The 21,126-nt window shown below is 42.0% G+C and overlaps 1 protein-coding gene and 1 long non-coding RNA gene across 3 annotated transcripts in view; one reads left to right on the forward strand and one right to left on the reverse strand.

Annotated features, from left to right (window-relative positions):
- The window catches only part of TENM3 (teneurin transmembrane protein 3), a 1,246,978-nt gene that overhangs the window by 596,897 nt on the left and 628,955 nt on the right, over window positions 1–21,126 (reverse strand). The gene's annotated exons all lie outside the window — the stretch shown is intronic.
- Window positions 7,121–8,720, forward strand: LOC116581659. 2 transcript variants are annotated; one of them, XR_004282151.1, is made up of 4 exons: window positions 7,121–7,394; window positions 7,600–7,698; window positions 7,901–8,044; window positions 8,233–8,720. It is a non-coding gene; the product is annotated as an uncharacterized LOC116581659 (long non-coding RNA). The 2 variants fall into 2 exon arrangements; XR_004282152.1 differs by having other exon boundaries at window positions 7,605–7,698.

Consider the following 21,126-nt stretch of genomic DNA (forward strand, 5'->3'; position numbering starts at 1 on the left):
GACAGCTTTCTTTAGCTGGAAGTTATTATAAATTCTGAAAGAAATAAAATTTACAGCTGTCTTCTGGCTTTCATAATTATTTTAAAAGACAAGCCTGTGCCAGCTTTTTTTTTTTTTTTGGAAAAGAGCTATGCAAAATAGGACCAGTCCCTTGCCAATTATTTCCACCTACATGTTGACAAATTTCAAATTCTCTGATAAAGGTATTAGCATAGATGTCACATTTTAAAAGAGCATTTGGTAGACTGAGAATAAACAAGTACACCTCTCAGTAGGATCACTTTCATAATTACCGAAATAAACATACCCAATATTAATATATTTGCAAGTGCTTCACGCAAACCCGTTAATATACTTCATGCATGTCTCACTGTGAATTAAGTTAATTCCGGTCCTGTCTCATCACTCTCTGCATAACATACCTTCCAACGTGCTGTCCCAGCATTTTAGCTCTCCTAAGGTAGCTCTCTAGCACGGAAGCCAAATACTGGCCACAATAGGGATGCTGGAGCTTCCTGAAGGGACAGAAGGACCTCTCTTAGGAAACGCCCCTGTAATCAAAAAGACACTTCACTTCCTCACAATGATGGTGGGTCCACAATCCTAATCGTAAAATATTAGTTGGGTGTAACTGAACTCGAGATGAAATAATCCATTTTTATAAAACAATAGCTTTTCTTTTTTCCTTCTTTCTTCCTGTCTTTCCTTTTTTTTCCTGGAAAGAGCAGGAACCACGAATTCATGTCATCCTACTATTCACATGTTGTTCAGACTATGGCTGAAGGCAGATAGTCATTACCAAGCTGTTATTTCTTTCTAAATCATGGCAATGTGAAGAGGAATTATCACAAGACTCTGGCAAGTGTAACTAATAATCGAAGAAATGACAGAATGACTAAAATATATTGATTATGAGCTTTATCTTCAGAGATAAGTGACCTTGGAAGTCACCTCATAAATGATCACTTAAAGTAATCAGAGTGTTTGTTTTTAAGTCTCTTTATAAATCTGAGAATTATAAAATTATAATTTGGCATTCAGTCCCACATGCAAAAAAAAAAAAATACTTATCAAATAGAACTGTTAATACATTTTCTTTTCTCTTTCAATTTGAAGAACCATATACAATATTTGGAATTTCTTGGATTAATTAAAAAAAAACTAATGATGCTCATATTCTTGGATCTAAAATGCAAATACTTAAAAGTGAAAAAAAAATCAGAAGTTAATTTTCTTCTGTACTTACCCAATTAACTTGCACTGACCAAATTTGCCCCTCATAGATTGCTTTTCCTGTCAAAAGCACTGCTACACACAGAAAATGCTCAAAGAACTATCACTCTTTATAAAGGATTTTCACATTCATATTCTCTCCTCTTCCTCACTTCTCCCTCTTCCCCTCTTTCTCTCTCTGTATCTCCCATTGGTTTTGAGGCAGAGACCCAGTAGACCCAGTTATAAAAGAGCCGCTTATTATTAAATAATATGACCCCGCCCCAGGGCAAACCAAATCACTGCAGCCCACTGCTCCCCAACTTCTGTAATTGAAGTAAGAAGTCTTCCATCATACTGGAAATCACTTTGTCATCAAAGAGCATCTCACGATAACTTTTATATAATTGACCATAAAAATACAAGTGTGAATATAGGCACTTGTTTCTCTCAAAACACTTCATTTTTAAAAGGGATAATCTTTTTTTTTTTTTTTTTTTGGATGTGCCACAAGGAGCCAGAGAGGATTGCAGATGTGGGAAAGATGGTTTTTAAAACTGCCATCTCTCCATTAGTGATCATCCACTCCTTAACTCACAGGAAACACGACAGCCATAGTTTGGGGATGTGATACACTACTCCACAGACGCTCCCGAAACATTAAAGCCATCTATTGATGTCTTGGAATTCAGTTAAGACTGCCACCTATCACAAACTTGTTTGAAAAGTCAAAGCCAGCTCTAGACTGCCAGGGTACCCATGGTACTTTTTATTATTACTTTTATTATTACTTTTTATTATTACTATAATAATAATTGCTGTAATTATTATTATATGATATGGTTTCAATCATATATTCATATGGCTTGTGAGTACGTTCTAGGATACTGACGTTAATTTGCTCAGTGACTTATCTGAAATAGAAAGAAGCAGGTTTCAGTAGATTACTATCTTCTATAGGAATTCTACAGAGCTGTTCTAACTGCCCAGTCACCTGAGTTGTTTAATCGAAATCATAAAAACAAAACAAAACAAAACAAAACAAACCTACATTCCTTCCAGTGATGGAATCCTATTACGGTTTAGGTGTTTGAAACACCTATATATCTTTGAGCATATTTCTGCATTTTGAAAGTTTATATTCTAACGGGTGGCTAAGATGATGCTTTGAAAATGGCATTTTTAAGTACATTATTTTGGCATTTCAAACTGTTTTAAATGAATGTTCTTAACTGGAACAGCACTAATTTGGTGTACATAATCTAACATTACAGTGAAGAAAATTAAAATATAATAAATATATTTCCTACCAAGTCTTTTTCTCCCTGAAAGCAGAAAACAACGTCACTGTGGGAACTTCACACTCACTACAAAGCAGTTACATCTGTATTTAAAAATCCTATAAGTGGTGGCTATATTAGAAGACTTATCTATATTAATCTTATATTTTGTGCTTTCAATATTTTATTTTATTGAGACTATAAGCATACATCACAGTAAGCCATGCAATATGGGCCAAAGTCCAAGAAAATCTTCATGTGGTCTTTTGGAAGAGAACAAAATGATGATAAAGTTGAGACCAGACACAACTAAGGTACAAATGCAAACATCACCATAGGGATGAAAATATTCACCATCTTTCCAGGTTTCCAAAGAGGATAAAGAATTACCTCCCTATGCATTACCTTTCTTTGTCAAGATTATACCTAGCACCTTCTAAAATAAAGTTATAACACATGTGTGAGATGTAGATCTATAATTCTAAGAATTCCTTGAAAAACTCAACTAGAATATTGATAGAAACAAAAAGGGAAATAACTTCGATGTATAATGTTTATCATTTATAACTCTAAAAGACCAGAAAGCCCTTTGATGAACAAGAAAATACACCTGAGGCATATTGAATTTGGAGGAAAAAAAGGCTATTGCGGTTGAATATGTATTAATGAATTGCTTCCTCGTGGTTTATAGAATTCTTAGAGAAAGTTCAAATTAAGTCCCCAAAAGGATGTTTTAATTATAAGAAGCAATATTTTAAAACTCGTATAAGCCATCACACTTGTTTGGAAACAAATGACTTCTCAAGATGTAGGAGTATTACTATCAATCACCAACAAGTTAATTCTACATAATAAGGCAGGTTTGGATGCAGACTGACCCACTGTGGAATGCTGTATCTAAAATTGATTACAACAGCACTCAAAATGAATGCAGCCCTCTAAACCACTTCTTTGCTCAGAAACATTAATCTCAATTAGAAGGAGAGCTTCATAATGGTAATGCTTAGTATAAAAAAGTATGAAATAAATCAGTTTTTATAAGACACAACAATTAATCAGTTCTGAAACTTAGAAGTTTTTTTTTTTTTTTAGTTAAAAATGTCCATCAGGATTCTTAAAACATCCAAATATAAGGGTTTGAATGTGTCCTAAAAGAAGCTTACATGACATAATTTTTAAGACTCAGTTATTAAAACTTTTAAATCGCATAACATTATTATGCTAGCTTCTCAGTACACTTCTTTATTTTGAATGGGTGTTAAATTCTTCTCCAGACTATCATTCCACTTTATAAAACAAATATGGACCCTGGCTTTAACTGAAAATTCGAAAGAATATATAATGGGTATGGATCAGAGTAAAAGTTTAATAGCAAATTACTGTATTCTTTACTCATATTCTCAATCGAAGTAATGAGAGTATGTTCTGAAGGTCAAAATAGACATTTGGCTATTAAATGAAACATTGGGTAGATAAACGATGTGTCAATGGACATGCCTAACAGGTTTCTACTACACATCTTCAGGAAAAGGGCACACACTGGTGATTAACACTGTTGAATACATTGATTCACATAAGAATAATACCTTGATGACATTCCTCATTTGCCCAGAAATAAAATTTTAAAGGAATAAATAGAGCATATTAAAAAGGAGATAATGTGTTTATTAAAATGATCAATATTAATAAGCAAATAAAGTTGTCTTTATGGCACTTTTATATTAGACACTGACTATCTTCAGGACTGACTTCCCACTACCACTGTAGGAAGGACAAACTTGAGTATTTCCAAACATGCTTTCACAGCTATTGGAAAAACATCGTTTTTTGTACATCAAGCTCAAAGTTGATCAAGTATTCCTGATAGGTCATTCCACTCACAACGATAGCCATACACTTTTGCCTGGTTTCTTATTTGCTTGACTCTCTACAAAGGAAATAATTTTAACTCTTGGCTTTCAGAAGCAAAGCCAAGGAAGAGGAGCTTGAACTTGTAACTGGATTATTACTGTTTAGCTGGGTTTTCTTTGCGAATAAATTTAAAACTTTTCACTCTATTTAGGTGCTTTCTTCTATTCAATGATAAGCATCTTTATCTTTCTTTGTCTTCACCCTAATAAAGCAGGTTCTCTTTTCTAACCAAAAGACTCACGACACGCCTACAAGATCATAGTAAGAAAAGCCTCTATAATTTACCTAAAACATTTCTTTCTAGAAAATAAACTCAGCCATGCAAAATGACTCAATTTGGAAAAAAATTAGTCAGAATTCTACTATAATTTTATCTGCTTTATTTTACATGATTAAGAAATCCTCATTAGGGTCAATATTCAATGAGTTGTTAACATTAATGTTGGCACAGGATACTAAGGTATTTTTCAAATATATAAGCAGTGGCATAGTTATTAGTACATAAATACATTTTCATGAAAATTGTGTAGTATATGTAAAAACATACCCGTTTTGCTTAAAGGAACTACTTTCTCTCATAATATATATCTTTTTTAAATTGTCTAAAATAAAATATATTGACCACTAGCAAAAATGACATCTTTGAGTAAGAAGAATACTAAAATTCAAACAAGAAAAAAGGCAAGTTGCTAAGGAAAATGCAACAGGAAGAGAGATACATTCAATCCTGAAATACACAACAGAATAACTTAAACTCATTACAAACCCTTATCTTTGAAGAATTTAGGAATAATTTGTGAATGCCATGACATTTTAAAGTGGGATTAGCAAGTCTTATTACTGAACTAACCTCTCACTCTTAGAGCAAGAATTAAATATTTGCTCTGCATTTGGAATCACAAATCGAAAGTTTCAAGGCTCTTACAAGAATTTCATATATTAAGAAAGAAAAGCTAGAAGTTTTAGATCATTAAGAATGTATTAAGGAGTGCACAAAACAAGACCGTTGGTGTATTTGCAAAATTTTTGTTTCAACTGAAATATTAAAATCTATAATGAGTTTTCAGTTATAGTCCCTTAATTCTAAACTCTGTTCCTAACATACTAGATAGACCACAAATACTTTTCCAGGTAGGCCCCCCCCTCCCCCGGGGTGGAAGAGGGTATGCACCGCATTCTAAACAAATTCACTAAAAGAATCAAACCACAAGTTCTGCTCAGTTGCTATGCCAGCTTTCAGGGTCCCCTTCCAGGCTTTCCAAAGATGCTAGCCCTGTCTTTTTGCTTTGTTTTGTTTTTGACAACAGAGAGGAAAGGTAATGCCTGAACGTATTTCTATTTCTAGTGAAAAGACCACCCAGTGGATTCTGCCAGAGCCTACAGATGTTTGACAAATACATTGTCAGAAGATAAGAAATCAGAGTATTATGAAGACACAGTCCTGATCTCAGGAATCCCAGCTGTCTGGGGCCCCGTAAAAAAAAAAAAAAAGAAAAAGAAAAAAGAAAAAAAAAAGTGCTTGGACTGCTCTCACCCTTTCACTTCCACAGCACTTACCCAAAAGTACCTGGAAACTTTTCTCTAGCTTTAGACGTTCATGCCTTCAGAAAGCAAACGTATCTGCTGTCTTGCACGGCAGGATTACCTGTTACCCTTCCTCCTCAGTAAGAATTAGTAGCAGGTTCCCATTAGGACTCCTTTAGAGGTGAGGCGGTAAGAATGGAATCCAAACCGCATCCTAAGGTGTTCGGCAGAGCTCAGACCCGGACCTCAACCTAAAACACTGGAAGCTTCTTCCCATGGGTTGTAGAACACGACCCGGTCTGAGACTGAGTTGCAGATTCCTAAATCCGTCATTTTTCAAACGCCCGGTTCAGGGTGTTTGTTTGTTTCCAGCCCCATCCAGAGTTTCCAGATGAAGTTTCAGACGAGCTCCAGCACTCCCCACGCCACCGCGGCCCCTTTCCCGTCCCCCTTCACCCCCATCTCGGCCCCCCGGCCGTTGGAGCAGCCCCGTTTTCACCTCCCCCGGAAAGTGGTGACATTTCAGGGCTTCCCCCGCTCGCTGGAAGCCCCGAGGATCTTCTCAGACACCTTCTCAGAGGACGCGGCGCCCCGCCACCCAACTGGGGAGCCTCCCCCCCGCCCCCGACCCGAGCCGGGCCGGCGGGACTCCCTGCCCCCACTGAGCGCCCAGCCCCCGGGGTTGCCTTCCTCGGGGAGCCCGCGAGCCCGGGGCTCCCCGGAACCGCGGCGCCGCGCCCGGCTCCTCGCGGGCCAAGTTCCCACCTGAGCCGGCAGCCCGAGGTGTCAGACGCGAGGGAGGGGCGGGACCGCGAGGCCGGCGGCGGGGAGGCCAGAGCGGGGGGACCGCGCGCCGACCAGGCGGATGCTCCCCCCCCACCCCCCGGGCCGGCCAACCTGCTGCCGCCTCCCGCGCCGCCGTCCGCGCCGGCTCCCGCCCGCCCTCCTGCTCCCGGCGCCGCGCGGCCCGGGCACTAGGACCCCAGAACGGAAGGAGGGCGCGCCGGCGGCGGCGCCGCACTTACCGCGCTCGGCTCGCCCGCGCCGCCGCCTCGCTCCCCGGCCGCAGCCGCCGCGTCCACCCGAGCAGCGCGCACACCCAGCGCTTGGCCGAATTCAAAGGAGCCCGGCGCGGGGGAGGGGGCCCCGCCGAGGGCGCGGAGCGTGGGAGCTGGGGGGGCGGGGGAGGGGGGCCGGGAGGGGGCGAGAGCGGCAAGTGTTACAACTTCCTTCCCTGCCCAGCGCCCGGCCGCGGCGGGCGAGGGACGCGGCGAGGGGAGGGCAGCGCGCGCCGGAGCGCCAATGAGTTCACTTTCTTTTTCTCCCCCGCGCTCTCCCCCTCTCCCTTCCCGCCGGCCCCTCTAAGCCTCCCGCTCGGCCCGAGAGGCCGGGCCGGAGTTTTCGGTCCCCGGCCGGGGGCGCCGGGGGACGGCGGCGGCGAGGGAGGAGGAAGGGGAGGAGGAGGAGGTGAGGAGGCGAGCAGGGCGCCGTGCCAGGGAGCAGCATCCAGGACCTTAATTGTGTGACGGGGGGACGCGCGGGGCCGAGTGTGCCCGCGACACTGGCGCGTACACGTGTCCGTGTGTGTGTGTGTGTGTGTGTGTGTGTGTGTGTGTGTGTCTGCGCGCGAGTGTGTGCGAGAGGAGAGGAGCCTACCATGCGCTTCCCCCAGTGCAGATCGCGGGAGAGCCCAATCACAAGGCGAGCCGGACCGGGCTGTGATCATTTATAATCCTGGACGCCTCCGCTCCGCCACTTGTCAAGATGACAGGTACTTTATTTCTTCTTCTTCTTTATTCAAAAAAAGAGATTCCCGGTTTACTGCCTTTTTCTGTCAAATGGGATTTGCCGGACTGAACCACGTTCGCCGCCCCTCCCTTCTTCCCTCCTCCCGGCCGCGTCGGGGACTGGAAAGCTCCAAGGCTCCCATGCTGTGACCAATCAGTGCATCTACTACTCTTGCCGTGATTTAGGGGTCATCCGTGAATAACACTTCACGCTGATGAATGGCTCTTGCCGGCTTTCGGCTCTGATGAGGGGTCTGCCCGCCGCTGATTGCAAACACTAATGAACTTACAGCGCCATTTGAAATTCACACGCACCTACAAAGTGCGGGGGTACGTGCTTGCTGAGGGGGGTCTGCCCCTTTCTTCTCAGGGTCGCGGGCGGGGGGGAGGGGGGATTGGGTGGGGGGGAGGGACAGGAGGAGAGGGCGGGTAATTGCTTTGGACCAAAGTGGAAACACTTCTCTGTGTAATCAAACCTCTAACCTTCTTAGAAAACTACTTTTCTTGATCTTTCATAGGGTGGGCATTTCAGGTCAGCTGAGTCACCCGAAGAGGTAGGAGTGCAAGACACTGCCGGGAAGATGGATTCCGAGGCAGAAGGGTGTAATTAAGGATTTCCACTCTCGGTAGGCGGCCCGTCCTTTACAAGAGCCTCTGAAAATGACCTGCACCTTCCCTTCCTGAGTGTCCTCTCGTCCGAAACTGAAAAGCGCAAATGACCTTCGCACGCGGAAAGGGGCTCTGAACACCAAGATTCCTTGCAAGCCCCAGCTCTGGGCTGGCGGAGAACAAGTGTCCACCCTCCGGTTCAAGCGCCGGGACCTCCCCAACGAGCGCGCACTGGCCGGACCGCGAGAAGCGGGCGGGGGTTCCGCAGTCCTCCACAGCCTGCACTCCCCGCATTCTCGACCCCCCCACACCCCGTTCTCCCCTCGATTAGCAGCCAAACGCTCCCTCTGCCTCGACTTGGTTTGCTGCAGGAGAAAAATAAAAGTTTACTGCTCTCCACGAGACGCTGCCTACTTTGTACTCGCTTAAGTTCCCCTTCACACGGTTCCGGTTCCCGACCCCCCAGCTCCAGCTGGCCCCGCGTAAAGAAAGCCAGCCGAGGCAGTTTCAAGTTCCGTCTGCTCGGGAGGTTTGGAATGCCCAATCCGCGACCTTCGCGGAGCCGCTCTCCGGCTCTTCGCCCCTTTGGAACCTGTTTCGCATCCAGAGGCAGGAAGGCTGGGGCGTGCGCGCTTGGGAAGGGCCAGTCCCCTGGGCTCCTCTCCGGGCGCCCTAGCGTACCGCACACCCCCACCCCGTAGCTCTCAATTAGTGCCCCAGGCCTTAACGGGCCGCTGGCAAACCTGACCTAGGAAGCCTGGCAGAGGAACTAGCGAGCCCCCAGCCTTCTCACGCCATCTTCCACTTTTCAACTTCAGAGCAGAGGATTCCAGCGCCCTGCACCTAACGGGGACTCGGGCTGGAAGGAAACACACCTGTATTTGTTACTACGTGCAGAACAAGAAACAGACTTAGCACTTTGAAAACAAGAGCAATGCCCCCTAGGAAAGCCTGAGGCTACATGATACAGTTTCTCCAAAGTTTGGGGGAACTGACAAGGAGAGTCCCTGAACTTGAATTAGTGTGCCCAGTCCCACCATCTGACTCCCCGAAGTTGTTAAATGACCAAACGCGGTCCACCTACTCGTTAAGAAATAACGGTAATTCATGACCACCACGACCCCACTCCCGGGGCGCCAGTGACGCTAAGAACTACAGGCACATTTATGAGGCAGGAATGTAGAGTCGCCCTGGGGTGATTAGTCTCTTTCCTGCTTTGCGTGTTTCACACTTGGAAAAAAAATCATAATAGGGCAGTGGAAGCAAACGAATGATTATTCCCCTCTCATTCCAGCCGTTCTCATTGTCTTAAGAAAACTTCTGAATTGTGGGGGTATACCTCAGATTTACACGACAGGCGCACTAACTACTTAAAATTTGCATCCCTGATCAAAGGGAAACTTGAAGGATATTTCGTCAATTACCTCTGTGGCCCAGTTCCCAGAAAAACATCTTAAGTGTTCGAAACTTTCCTAAGCGTCCATGTAACACTCCCCCCTTGCTCTTTTGTACCTTACTATCTAGGAATACACATACACACAAGAGATAAGACACATCCTAAAGAGGCCAGACGAGAAGAACTAAATTGCTGGTAGAACAGGCAGGAGCTGGGGTCAGGGTGGGGGTGGGGGGAGTGGCATGTTTCTTCTTTTCAACTCTTTTCTCTTTTCAGCCCTCATTATAGCTAAAGCTGGTAATGAGCATAGGAAACAATAGAACTCATAAAATTTAGAAATGGTAATAAATCTTGAAGCTTGTCTCTAGCCCAGCCCCCTGTTACATGATATTCAAAGTTTTTCAGTGTGTGATGTTGAACATTCACACTAATTGTATGCGATACAGACAGAAGACTCTAGAACTCCTTCAGACCGCCCCGTGCACCCTAAGCCAGGCATCACTGGGGGACAAAACGTGCTGGGTGTCCTCAACCACCGACCGCGCGCAGATGGCAGCCCGAAAGGCAGGCAGTTTATGTGTGTTAAGTTTGAGGCTCCGCGGGTTTTTTCCCCCCTTCCTCTCACTAACAAAGAAGTTCCATCATTTGAGGTCCTTAGGAAAAGCTGATGTTGTACAGTGCCCAACTCTACCAGACGCTTTCTCCTCCGAATGCATCCTTGGAAAGCAGAGAGGCAGCTTGCTACGTGACCATCAGGCTTTTTGCCTCGCTGAGCTGCTGTCGCGGGAGGGCAGGGAGGCGGGGTAGATCACACGGTGCCCTGGGCTGCGATGAAAACTCAAGCGGGAGAAGAAATGCAGGACGGGGCTTTCTGTTTTTGCAAACCTCTGGCCGCTTACAACAAACTCTGCCAGGCGCGGCTGGTGACTTTGCCACGTTAAGGCAGCCGGTCGTGCCCAGGATCATGGGGCCGAGCTGGCGGCATGGCCCTCCCGTGGGGCCCCCTTGTCACAGTGATACGCAGCTCTCCGGGGGGGGGGGTGGAATGTGGCCGAGCTCCCCTTGCAGCCTCCGCCCCCACACCTGCACATGCACGCCCAGCGGCCCGGGCAAACCTCTCCAGTTTGCTAGGGAGGAAGATAATGAAAAAACCGGGCCACTTTGGGATTAGGAAGAAACTGGTTGTGCCCTCGGGACCGAGGTGGGGTGGGAAAGGGATCTGATCTGCTCTTTGCCCTGCTGCGGACGCTGGGCCCACAGCCCCTGCTCTGCCGGGTTCCATCAATTCCTCTGTTACCAGGGTCACTTCCCACTTGCAGGCGATGCCCATCCATTTTCGTCAGCATCACGAAAGGAAGCCTTCCCAGGAGGCTGATGTTTAGGGGACTGTCAGTTTCCTCCTCCTGTCCTCAAGGTCCAGCCTGAAGCCGCCACAGAGGCTGGGTGGCAGCTGTTCCCTCCTCCCTCCCGTGGGGCGCAGCGGGTCTCCACCGCTACTTCCTCCTTTGACAGGCGGGGCTTTCAGGCGTGCAGAAGGGGGGCAGGGGGTCAGGCAGGTAGGAGGCTCTCCAAGGAGGCCCGTGGGCACCGCTCCACTTCATGGGCATTCTTTGGACTTACTATTACATCGGCTCTAGCAAACTGAGGCCCGGATGGCCTGACTGTAGGGCTCAAATCCAGCTCCAACCTCTCTGGACAAGGAAAGAGGGGGTGGGGCGGTGGTGGCGAGAATGACAGAGGGAACCACAGTGTGGACACTGAGACCTTCACGTTGACCCTCTGAAAAGATCAGGCAAGCCAACAGTCTATACTTCCAAAAAGAGGTTCTGTCTCAACTGAGAACAATAAGCAGTTTAAAACAGAGGCTGAAGGCTGGCAGTCGGAGGAAGAGGGTGAGTCCTAGACACCTAGAGCACCGCTGGTTCAACAAAGCACTTTGCATGTAGCAGACCCTTAACCTAGAGCAATTTCCAGCACTAGAACTTGACTTTGACACAGAAGTCTCTCCAGTAGCTCTAAAGTCATTATCGGGTGTTCCCTGTTTCTTCCCCTGGGAAAAAAAGCAACTTATTTCCCTTGGCTGCTAGGCGGAGGGAAACCATAAAACAAATATTCTAACTTGATCGCTGATCAAGTCATAAAGTTAAATGACTACTGGTGGTGGGAAATATGCTTCCACTACCTTCATTAAAGCATGGTAGACCTCTCTCAATGCACGTGCATTTGCAAACTACCCAGTGAATGGGCGATCAGGCGAACTGAACTTGAAACCGGACCATGTTTTCCCAGGACATTGGTTTGTGTTCCGCCGCCCAGAGCCTCCACAAGGCTTCCACCTTTGGTGAAAAGGCATCTGAGCAGCCCACACCAACTGCTTACACGTAGAAAACCCAGTCCCTTGAAGAATTTTGAACACAGAAGCATCTTTTCACATGGGGCACTTTCAAATTTTGGTTTAAGTCCGCATATGTGTTTAGAACGTACCACATTATTCCGCAATGAATGATTAAAAAAACCTTTACAGTTAATTGTTAGCATGGAACACCCTTTAAAACCCATCATATTTTCTATGGACAGCTTTTTGATAAGCAGTATACATACTATGCTTACGGTATGCAGTATAGACAGTGTTTGGTGTATTTAAGTTAGACACTAGCTGCTGGCAAGGTTTATAAAAATTCAGGACAGAGGACAATTTTGTTTGTAATAGGATGCCCTTTAAACGTTTCAGGATCCTGACTAGAAGTTCACTTGTAGACCCAGATTAAACACTTGGCATCCAGTGACTACTTCGCCTTGCAGACCTACGGAGCACCTTCTCATTTCCTGGAAGTCTCCTACTCTGTCTTCCCTTTGCCCACTCCTGAGTCTGGGATGTCCTGTATTCTCAGCCTCGGGAACACTTGTTTATTAACGCACCCATTAACAGTACTTCCCTCCCTTGGAAGAGCGTCCATAGTATTTTCTGCATGTAATAAAGGATGGCACTGTTTTATTATATGGGCCTCTGGCTCTTTCAAAACCACAGGGTCTGGCACCAAAGGGCTGACACCCAGAAGATGTTCATTAAGTGGTTGTTGAATGAATGAGTGAATGCATGAATAAAATATTTTCACCCTATACCGTCATTCCGACTTTTTTTTTTAAATGAAAAGTCATAAATAAAATTGACTTTGGGGATATACTTATTAAGTACACTTTCTCCTTTTCTGCCCATCCATTTTTTTAATGGCACATGATTGAAAAATTCTAGCCATGATATCCAGCCACATCAGTTCACAGTTTGAAATAAAGACAAAAATAATGGGGAAAAGCAAAGAGATCCCATTTTGTGTTCCTCTTTTTCAGCAAGATGTAGCCATATACAGAAATTTGGAAAAATTTGTAGTATGCACCTATCAAATGCAGATACTCTAAGTATTTTCTGTTAAATATGACACTGTGACACCCTTATTGTTTACCGAATTCCTTTGGACTTTTAATGGTCAGAAGTGTGGAGCCTAAGATGACTGCTTTTCATTTCTTCAAGACAAGGGTTCAGCTGGTATTGGGGAAACAATCTGTGTTTGTTCCTGTCTGCTCAGGAGGACTGTTTCTAATTGATCTGGCATGGAATTTAGTTGGTGATGTGTACGTAGCAACCAAAGCGCAGAGCCTGTATGCTTTGTAAAGTGATAACCATATGGGCCTTATTTGAAACATTTGAGGATTTTCGACATTAACCTGGGTTAAATTGAGCTATAAATTCAACTCAAATGTATACGTCCTGAAAAATTCATCATCACTTCGGATCGATCCAATCCGTGCTCCCCTCAGATTAATAAAGACGATGACCGCTTATCACAAATGTGGAGGTTCCTTGTGATAAACTACCCTAATGTTGTACTTTGCACTGTTTCAATGCAAATTGCCCATATTAAGCGGACATTTTCTACTGCTATCACTTTCAGTAGAATGGAAATGTTTAAAAATGATCTCTGGGTAAAGAAAAAGATATATAGTCAAACTGATTTCCTCTTACACAATTTTCAAGTGCACTTCGCCACCGTCATGAAGATTTAATTAAGCAAGCTCAGCTATGGTAAAAAGCTAAAGCGGCTGGAAGTTACTACTTATGGAAACATATTCAGGGCTTATCCAAAATAATTTATTTGCTATTCCTCATTTAGGGATCCGCACAATACGGGAGGTTCAAAACACAATCGAATTCTAGAGCTTCCTTCTCCCGTTTTTGAATATCAAATTTCGAGCTCACACTTTGTTACAGATAATAGTACTGAGTTATGGATGTTGATGTTCCTTCCCTTGCAGCTTTAAATTGCCTTGAAAAAGATACAGTTTCTTTAATTAAAAAAGCTGCACAGAACTAATCCCTCTAGCTGAAAAAAGAAAAGTTTTAAGCAATCTCTTTCTGCTCTGAGAGAGAAAGGCAGACAATACCATAACAGATCAGAAACATAAGCTATAGTGTGCAGCCAGGAGCACAGCAGGAAACTGAATACTGCTCCGACTGTGTCATTTTTTAATCCCCCATCCCAGTTTTCCCCGTCTGACCTCATGCTGAGATGAAGTTATCACAGAAGACAGCTTTACTCTCACCAATGAATCCAACCCTGGATCTGTATTATCCTTAGCAGATCAAAACACCGCTTTCATCAAATAGCATTATCTGCATAAAAGGCATGCAATTGCCCGATAATTTCACCCAAACTATGCTATTCATTTAAAGGACAAGAAGAGAAATGTAATTCATTCCTTTTTGGGGGGGTGGCAGAGAAGAAGTGAGACCTGGGGGAGAGCAGAGGCTGGAGAAGCTCACTGGCCCCCTTCACTCATGGGAACTTTTCTGTTTTTGACACAAAATCCCAAGAAGGGGTCCGTTTAAAAGTCCCCCTTCTCCTGCGCCCGAAGATTAATTGTTGGAGCAATTTGGTGCAGTTTGAGTGACAAAAGTGTAAGTTGTGTAGAAAACTGGCAGTGAGAGATTACAAAGCTTGCTGATGTCATTAGCCATGCTTCCCTGAACCCCAATAAAAACATCATATCCAGTAAAATTGGAGAAGCATAAGAATTAGCTGAACAATTGGATGAGGTTTAACACAACATTGTGTATAGAGGGGGGTTCTTACTGGAAGATCTTTCTATGAATTACGAGAAGTTTGAATCCCGAGATTGGGAAAACAAAGACGTATTCCACAATTTGGGGTTGATATTGTGAAGAATATTTTTTAAAATCTTAGGAGTAAAGACTAGCTTTTTTTTTTTTTTTGGATTTAGAAAATACTTAGCCTCCTTCAGACTTTTCTCCCCATTTTTATGTTTAAACAGTGTTCTCATTTGCATTGTAGATTATATAAAATGTTATAATGGGCTTCTCTTTAATGGATCCTAACTCTTTATTGAATGACATCAGTTGTTTTGCTCAAGGTATCATGATAGGTTAGAGCAATCAGACAAAACCATTTATGTCAAGTAAATGGAATTACTAAGAAGTACTGAAACTCTGCTGTGGGTGTGTGTGACCTATTAGGTGTACGCTAATATCCTTATACGATGCATTATTCACCATAATTTTAGTGATTTAGCTTGAAAATGTAAATCATGGGCTCAGTCCTTTCTGAATTTACTCTGTAAATTGACCCCATAAGAAACCCAGCTTAATCCCTACCTTCCATCACCCAGACAACATCTACACACAAAAATGCGTAAGACAAACAATCAGAAGTGCTTGGGAAAAAAAAAAAAAAAAAGAACAACATTCAAATGCTTCAAATTGGAGGCTGAGGAGGACTCCTGGGAATTCATCAGGCAGGTGAAGGGGCAAGAATTTTCCCTTGAAAGAAAGACACTGGCTCTGCAAGAAATTAATCATGGCACTATTATTTGTCATCATTGGCATTTTAATTACATGTATGTATTCTCTAAAGCATTTAAGTATAATTAATAAATAGGTATTTTTTCTACACCATCTTCCTCCAGCTACAACCCAATACAGAAGTGCTCCAAGGCTAAAAGTCTAGGTGGGTATATGGTCAGCTCAGTAGGAAAGTTCGCATTCATGTTTCCAAAATACAGCTTCGTGACATACAAATTATCTTAAATGTAATGTGATTAAGCATTAAACTATGGCATTTCCTTGAATTTAATGACAGTACTATTTTCATGTCAAACTTGATTACAAGAACCAGCTTTCAGAGGGAACTGTTTAAAATCCCAAATCATTAACAGATCATTTAGGGTTCAGGCTCACAAAACTTCTTGTCTGTGAAATATCAGCTAAAGACATGTAAGCAGAGAGGTAAGGCTCACATTTGTGTGTGTGTGTGTGTGTGTGTGTGTGTGTGTGTGTGTGTGTGTGTATGTGTTTGACTGATTTCAGAAGTCCCATTTCTGTCTGAAAACTCCAGGAAGGAAAACTGTTTACATCATGATGCCACTGTTACTCTCAACGGGCCCACTTATGATGCTGTTCATGTTCAAGACCCTCTTTTCTCAAAATAGCAAGGCATATCATGGACCATTGTACCCACTGGAAACGGAGATCGTGAGACACATGGCTTGCTTAAGACCAGAAAATTTAAATACACTCAGGATTTTGGTATTTTGTGTCGTCTTTATTTTCACTCCAAGTCTGTGTTTGACTCAGAACTGATTTCTCTAAGACTGCAACTGGATCATTCATAAATCCAGATTTCATAAGTAAATGAGATCAAATTCACATGAGTCTGTGTCTGGAAGGCTAAGCAATCATATTTATGTGTAGTGAAATTGTTGATTTGTTGGTGTGGTTGTTTTAAAGATGACACCCGAGATAACATTACTTCCAGAGCACCAGCTTCCCAAATGGGGCACAGAAAGGTATTTGTAGCAACATTTTAGGTATTCTTCTGGCTGAAAGTTCAGTGTACTTGGCTTGCACTACATTAAGACAGCAACCCCTAGTTTGTTCTGTGGTGTGATAAATCCCTAAGAGAGGAGAGCTGTAGATTAAGGCCATGAAATGTCTAAAGGACTCAGACTGGAATAAGCAAGTTCTGACAGGTCATAAGATCTGAGTTTTCATCTCTCTGAAGAAGACGTAGCTCTGGGTTTTGGTTTGGTTCAGGGAAAAATGTAAGAAGCCAGGCATTTTTCAAGCAAACTGGGAGAAGAGTCCAGGCTGGCCATCGAGCCATCGAAATTTCTCTCTGTTTACCTAACACTTTTTTCCTAGCCCTTGCCTCCAAATCCACCAGTTTTAATCCACAAAATCTATGAAAGGCCTGGATGTACCTTCCCCTCTTTTATCCATGGATAAGATATCTAGGAGGAAAAAAAAAGTAGGTCATGAGAAGATTATGAGCTAAGAGTCTCTAAAGAGGGAGGAAATTGGCGGAGAGAGAATCTGAGTTAGGGGAGAAAGAAGGAAGAACCAGCTTAAACTGAAGATAAACCACAAGGATGCTGAAAGGAAGAGGGTGTGTATGAGATTCGTAGGTTAGAGTCCTGGTTTAATGATCCTGGTTTAATGGAGTTCTGCATTCACCTCTGGTCTATTTACAATGATGAGTGAGTCCTGGAAACTTGCCACAAGAGTTTATAATGTTACTTAGAAGCTACATTTACATCAGGCCATGATATGAGTAATATTCTTTTTTTCAAAATTATTAGAAATCAAACTTTATTACACTCTGAAGTAGATTTTGAAAATAAAGAGGTTCTATACTAAACTGTGAAGATTATCTTGATAATAAACATGGTGACAAAAATCTATGGTAGCCCTAGATCAACAGGGTTCTAATTGCAACTTTTAGACCACCTGTATCAGAATCACCTGGGAGTTCTTAATAACAGGCACATTCCCGGGTCCTACCTCAGCTCTATGGAATCAGAATGTCTAAGGATGCAACCATTAAATTAGCAATTTTAACAAGGCTTCCAGAGTCTTCCTATTTGCAGGGAGGTTTGAAAAGTATTGTCCTGGGCTCAATATTTTGCATAAAGCAAATAGATATTTCAGTTTTTATCAGAAACCTATTAAAGAGAGGTTGTTGCAAATAAATGTAGTTGAATTATTTTCAAAAGTGACACATTTCCATTTAAGGAAGAAACCAAAATTCACAATATTAAAGAAGGGGAGAATATTTGTCTGAAGAAATTCCAACTGAACATTCAGTGACACTTCAAAATTAGATCTTGAATCATTCTTTCTAAGAGTAGTAAAATCAATAAGTTGTAAATTCAAATAGAATTTTCAATTCTCTTCTGTAGTTGGATTATTGGGTACAAATTTTTGCTGACTATATTGTTCAATAGCATATGTATGAGACCAAACTTATATAGATTTTGAATGAAACTTTAGATTTGTATTAGTTCTGTTTATTACTGGAAATTAAACAATTCTTTGTGTGAGATGGTATAGGAACTGACTCAACATGTGTAGCTTTCAACTAATTTAAAATATAAATTTAAAATATAAACATAATATATAAATATACTTATATATAAGATATATTACATATAATATATATATGTATATATTATATAATATATATAATGTATATAATATATATATTACATATAATATATCTTATATATAAAATACAAATATATTTTTTAAAATATTAAGAGCAAGGAGAAAAATGTCAGATGGCAACACAGATTGTTCCTGACATCACTCCCTCACAAGAAGAATAACTAACAACTACTCTAGAACAACACATCACTGAGTAAATTCTAGAACATGGAGGTAGGGTGTAAGGCTGAGCCCATCGAATAAGCATGGCCAGAGAATGCAGGAAACAATAGAGTTCATTCTTCAGCCTCATTTAGGTAGGGAACTCACAAGGCAGTCCTGTTCAACTCTTCTCATCCAGTGGCACCCCCATAACTCCATCCTTAAAGCTTCAACAGTTCCTTGCCCCAAAATAGACCATAACTGAAGGCCCTACTGGTCCAAGGGTATTACCGCTAAACACACCTTGAATCCAAAATGAACTTACTGGTGAAAAACTGTTCCTGTCACGGAAAACCTGTAAAGTCTGGAAGAGGAGCCCCATTACTCAAATGCATAGATAACCAATGTAAAGAATCTAATATCATTAAAAAATCAGATAAATAAGATACCAAAGGAAGATAATAAAGCTCCAATAATTGATCTTAGAGTAATGGAGATCTATGAATTGTCAGACAAAGAATTCAGAATAATCTTCTCAAAGACATTTAGTGCATTGCAAGAAAATACAGAGAGATAATAGAAAGAAATTAGGAATACAGCATATAAAATGAGAAGTTCAACAAGGAAATAGCAACCATCCAGAACACACACACACTCACACACACACAGGAATCCTAAAGTTAAAAAGTATGATAACTGAGCTGAGAAATTCAACAGTGAGTTTTAAAGGTAGACTCAACATGTAGAGTGACCTGGAGGGTAAGGCATTAGAAATTCCCGAATCAGAGGAGCAAAAATAGGAAAGAATGAAAAAGAGTGAAGAAAGTGTATGGATTATGGGGCACAATGAAAAAGAACAGTATTCACATGAAGGGAATTCCAGAGGTAGAAGAGAAAGGGATGGAGAGATATTTAAAATAATGGGGAATGCCTGGGTGGTTCAGTCATTAAGTGTCTGCCTTTGGCTAGGGTCATGATCCCAGGGTTCTGGGATCAAGCCATACATCCAGTCCCTCATCAAGCCCTGCACTGGGCTCCCTGCTTGGCAGGAAGCCTGCTTCTCCTTCTCCCACTTCCCCTGCTTGTGTTCCCTCTCTAGCCTTGTCTCCCTCTGTCAAATAAATAAAATCTTTAAAAAAATAAATTAAAAAAAAAATAATGGCCGAGAATTTCGTGAACTTGGGGAGAGAAAGGGACATCCAGACCCATGAGACCCGAAAGACCCCAAGCAGATTAAACCCAAATAGGGCTACACTGAGACATGTTATAATTAAATTGTCAAAGGTCAAAAGCAAAGAAAGAATTTTAAGAGCAACAAAAGAAAAGAGAGAAGTTACATAGAAGGGAGCCCTCATAAGACTGCCAGTAGACTTCTCTGCAGAAACTTTTCAGTCCAGGAAAGAATGGGATGATATATTCAAAGTATTGAAAGAAAGTAACTGTCAACCAAGAATCCTATACCTGGCAAAGCTGTCCTTCAGAACCAAAGGAGGGATAAAGACTTTCCCAAGCAAACAAAAGCTGACGGAGTTCCTTATCACCAGTCCTACCAGACAAGAAATGCTAAGAAGAATTCTTTGGGTGGAAGCAAAAGAATGCTGTAATTAACATCATAGTGCCCCCAAAAGGTAGTGTAAATCTCCCAGGTATTGATAAATATATCATAATAGATTGTGGAATATAGTAATATTGGTAATAGTGGTGCATAAATCTCTTACTACTCTAGTTTAAAAGGTAAAAAAAAAAAGAATGTAATAAAATAATTATAATTACTATAACCTATTATTAATTTCACAGTATAAAATAGTAATAACCTAAAATTGTAACAGTGATAACCTAAAATGTGAGGGGGAGATGTAAAAGGGTGAAATTCATAATTTCTGTGGTCATAAAGTTGTTATCAGTTAAAGTAGGGTGTTATAAGTTCAAGATATTTTATGTAAGTCTCATGGTAACCCCAAGGGAAAAATCTTACAGTTATTATACAAAAAATAAACAAACAAACAAAACCCTGACAAAAAAGTCCAAGCAGGATCAGAAATAGGGAACAACGAATCTACAAAACAACCAGAATGCAGTTAAGAAAATAATAATTGTAAGTAATTACTTTAACCACAAATGGATTAAATTCTATAATTAAGAGACACGGAGTAGCTTAACAGATTAAAAAAAAAATCTAACAACATCCTATATACAAGATACTTTGACCTTAAAGACATGCAGACTGACTGTGAAGAAGTGGGAAAATGTACCCCAAGCAAATGGGAACCAAAAAAACCCAGGGTAGCCATCCTTATATCTGACAAAATAGACTTTAAACTGAAGATGGTAAAAAGAGACAAAGAAGGTCATTAAAAAACGTTTAAAAAAATGGTATCAAGGGGATATAAGAATTGTAAATATTTATGTGCCCAAGATTGGAGGTAGGGTGTCAAAAAGTACAAAATTCCAGTTTTAAGGTAAATCAGTACTAGGGACAGGTTGTACAGCATAGTGACTATAGCTAACACTGCAATGTGACATGTAGGGGAAAGTTGAGAGAGTAATTCGTCAGAGTTCTCATCACCAGGGAAAAAATTCCTTTTTTCCTTTTTTTTTTTTCTTTGTGTTGTATCTATATGAGAAGATGAGTGTTGGCTAAACATACTGTGTTAATCCTCTCAGAATACATGCAGATCAAATCAAACCATGCTGTATACCTTAACGTCACACATTGTTATATACATCGGTTACTTTTCAAGGAAACTGGGT

The sequence above is a fragment of the Mustela erminea genome, chromosome 21 (assembly GCF_009829155.1).
Source record: "Mustela erminea isolate mMusErm1 chromosome 21, mMusErm1.Pri, whole genome shotgun sequence".
Taxonomy (NCBI): Eukaryota; Metazoa; Chordata; class Mammalia; order Carnivora; family Mustelidae; genus Mustela; species Mustela erminea.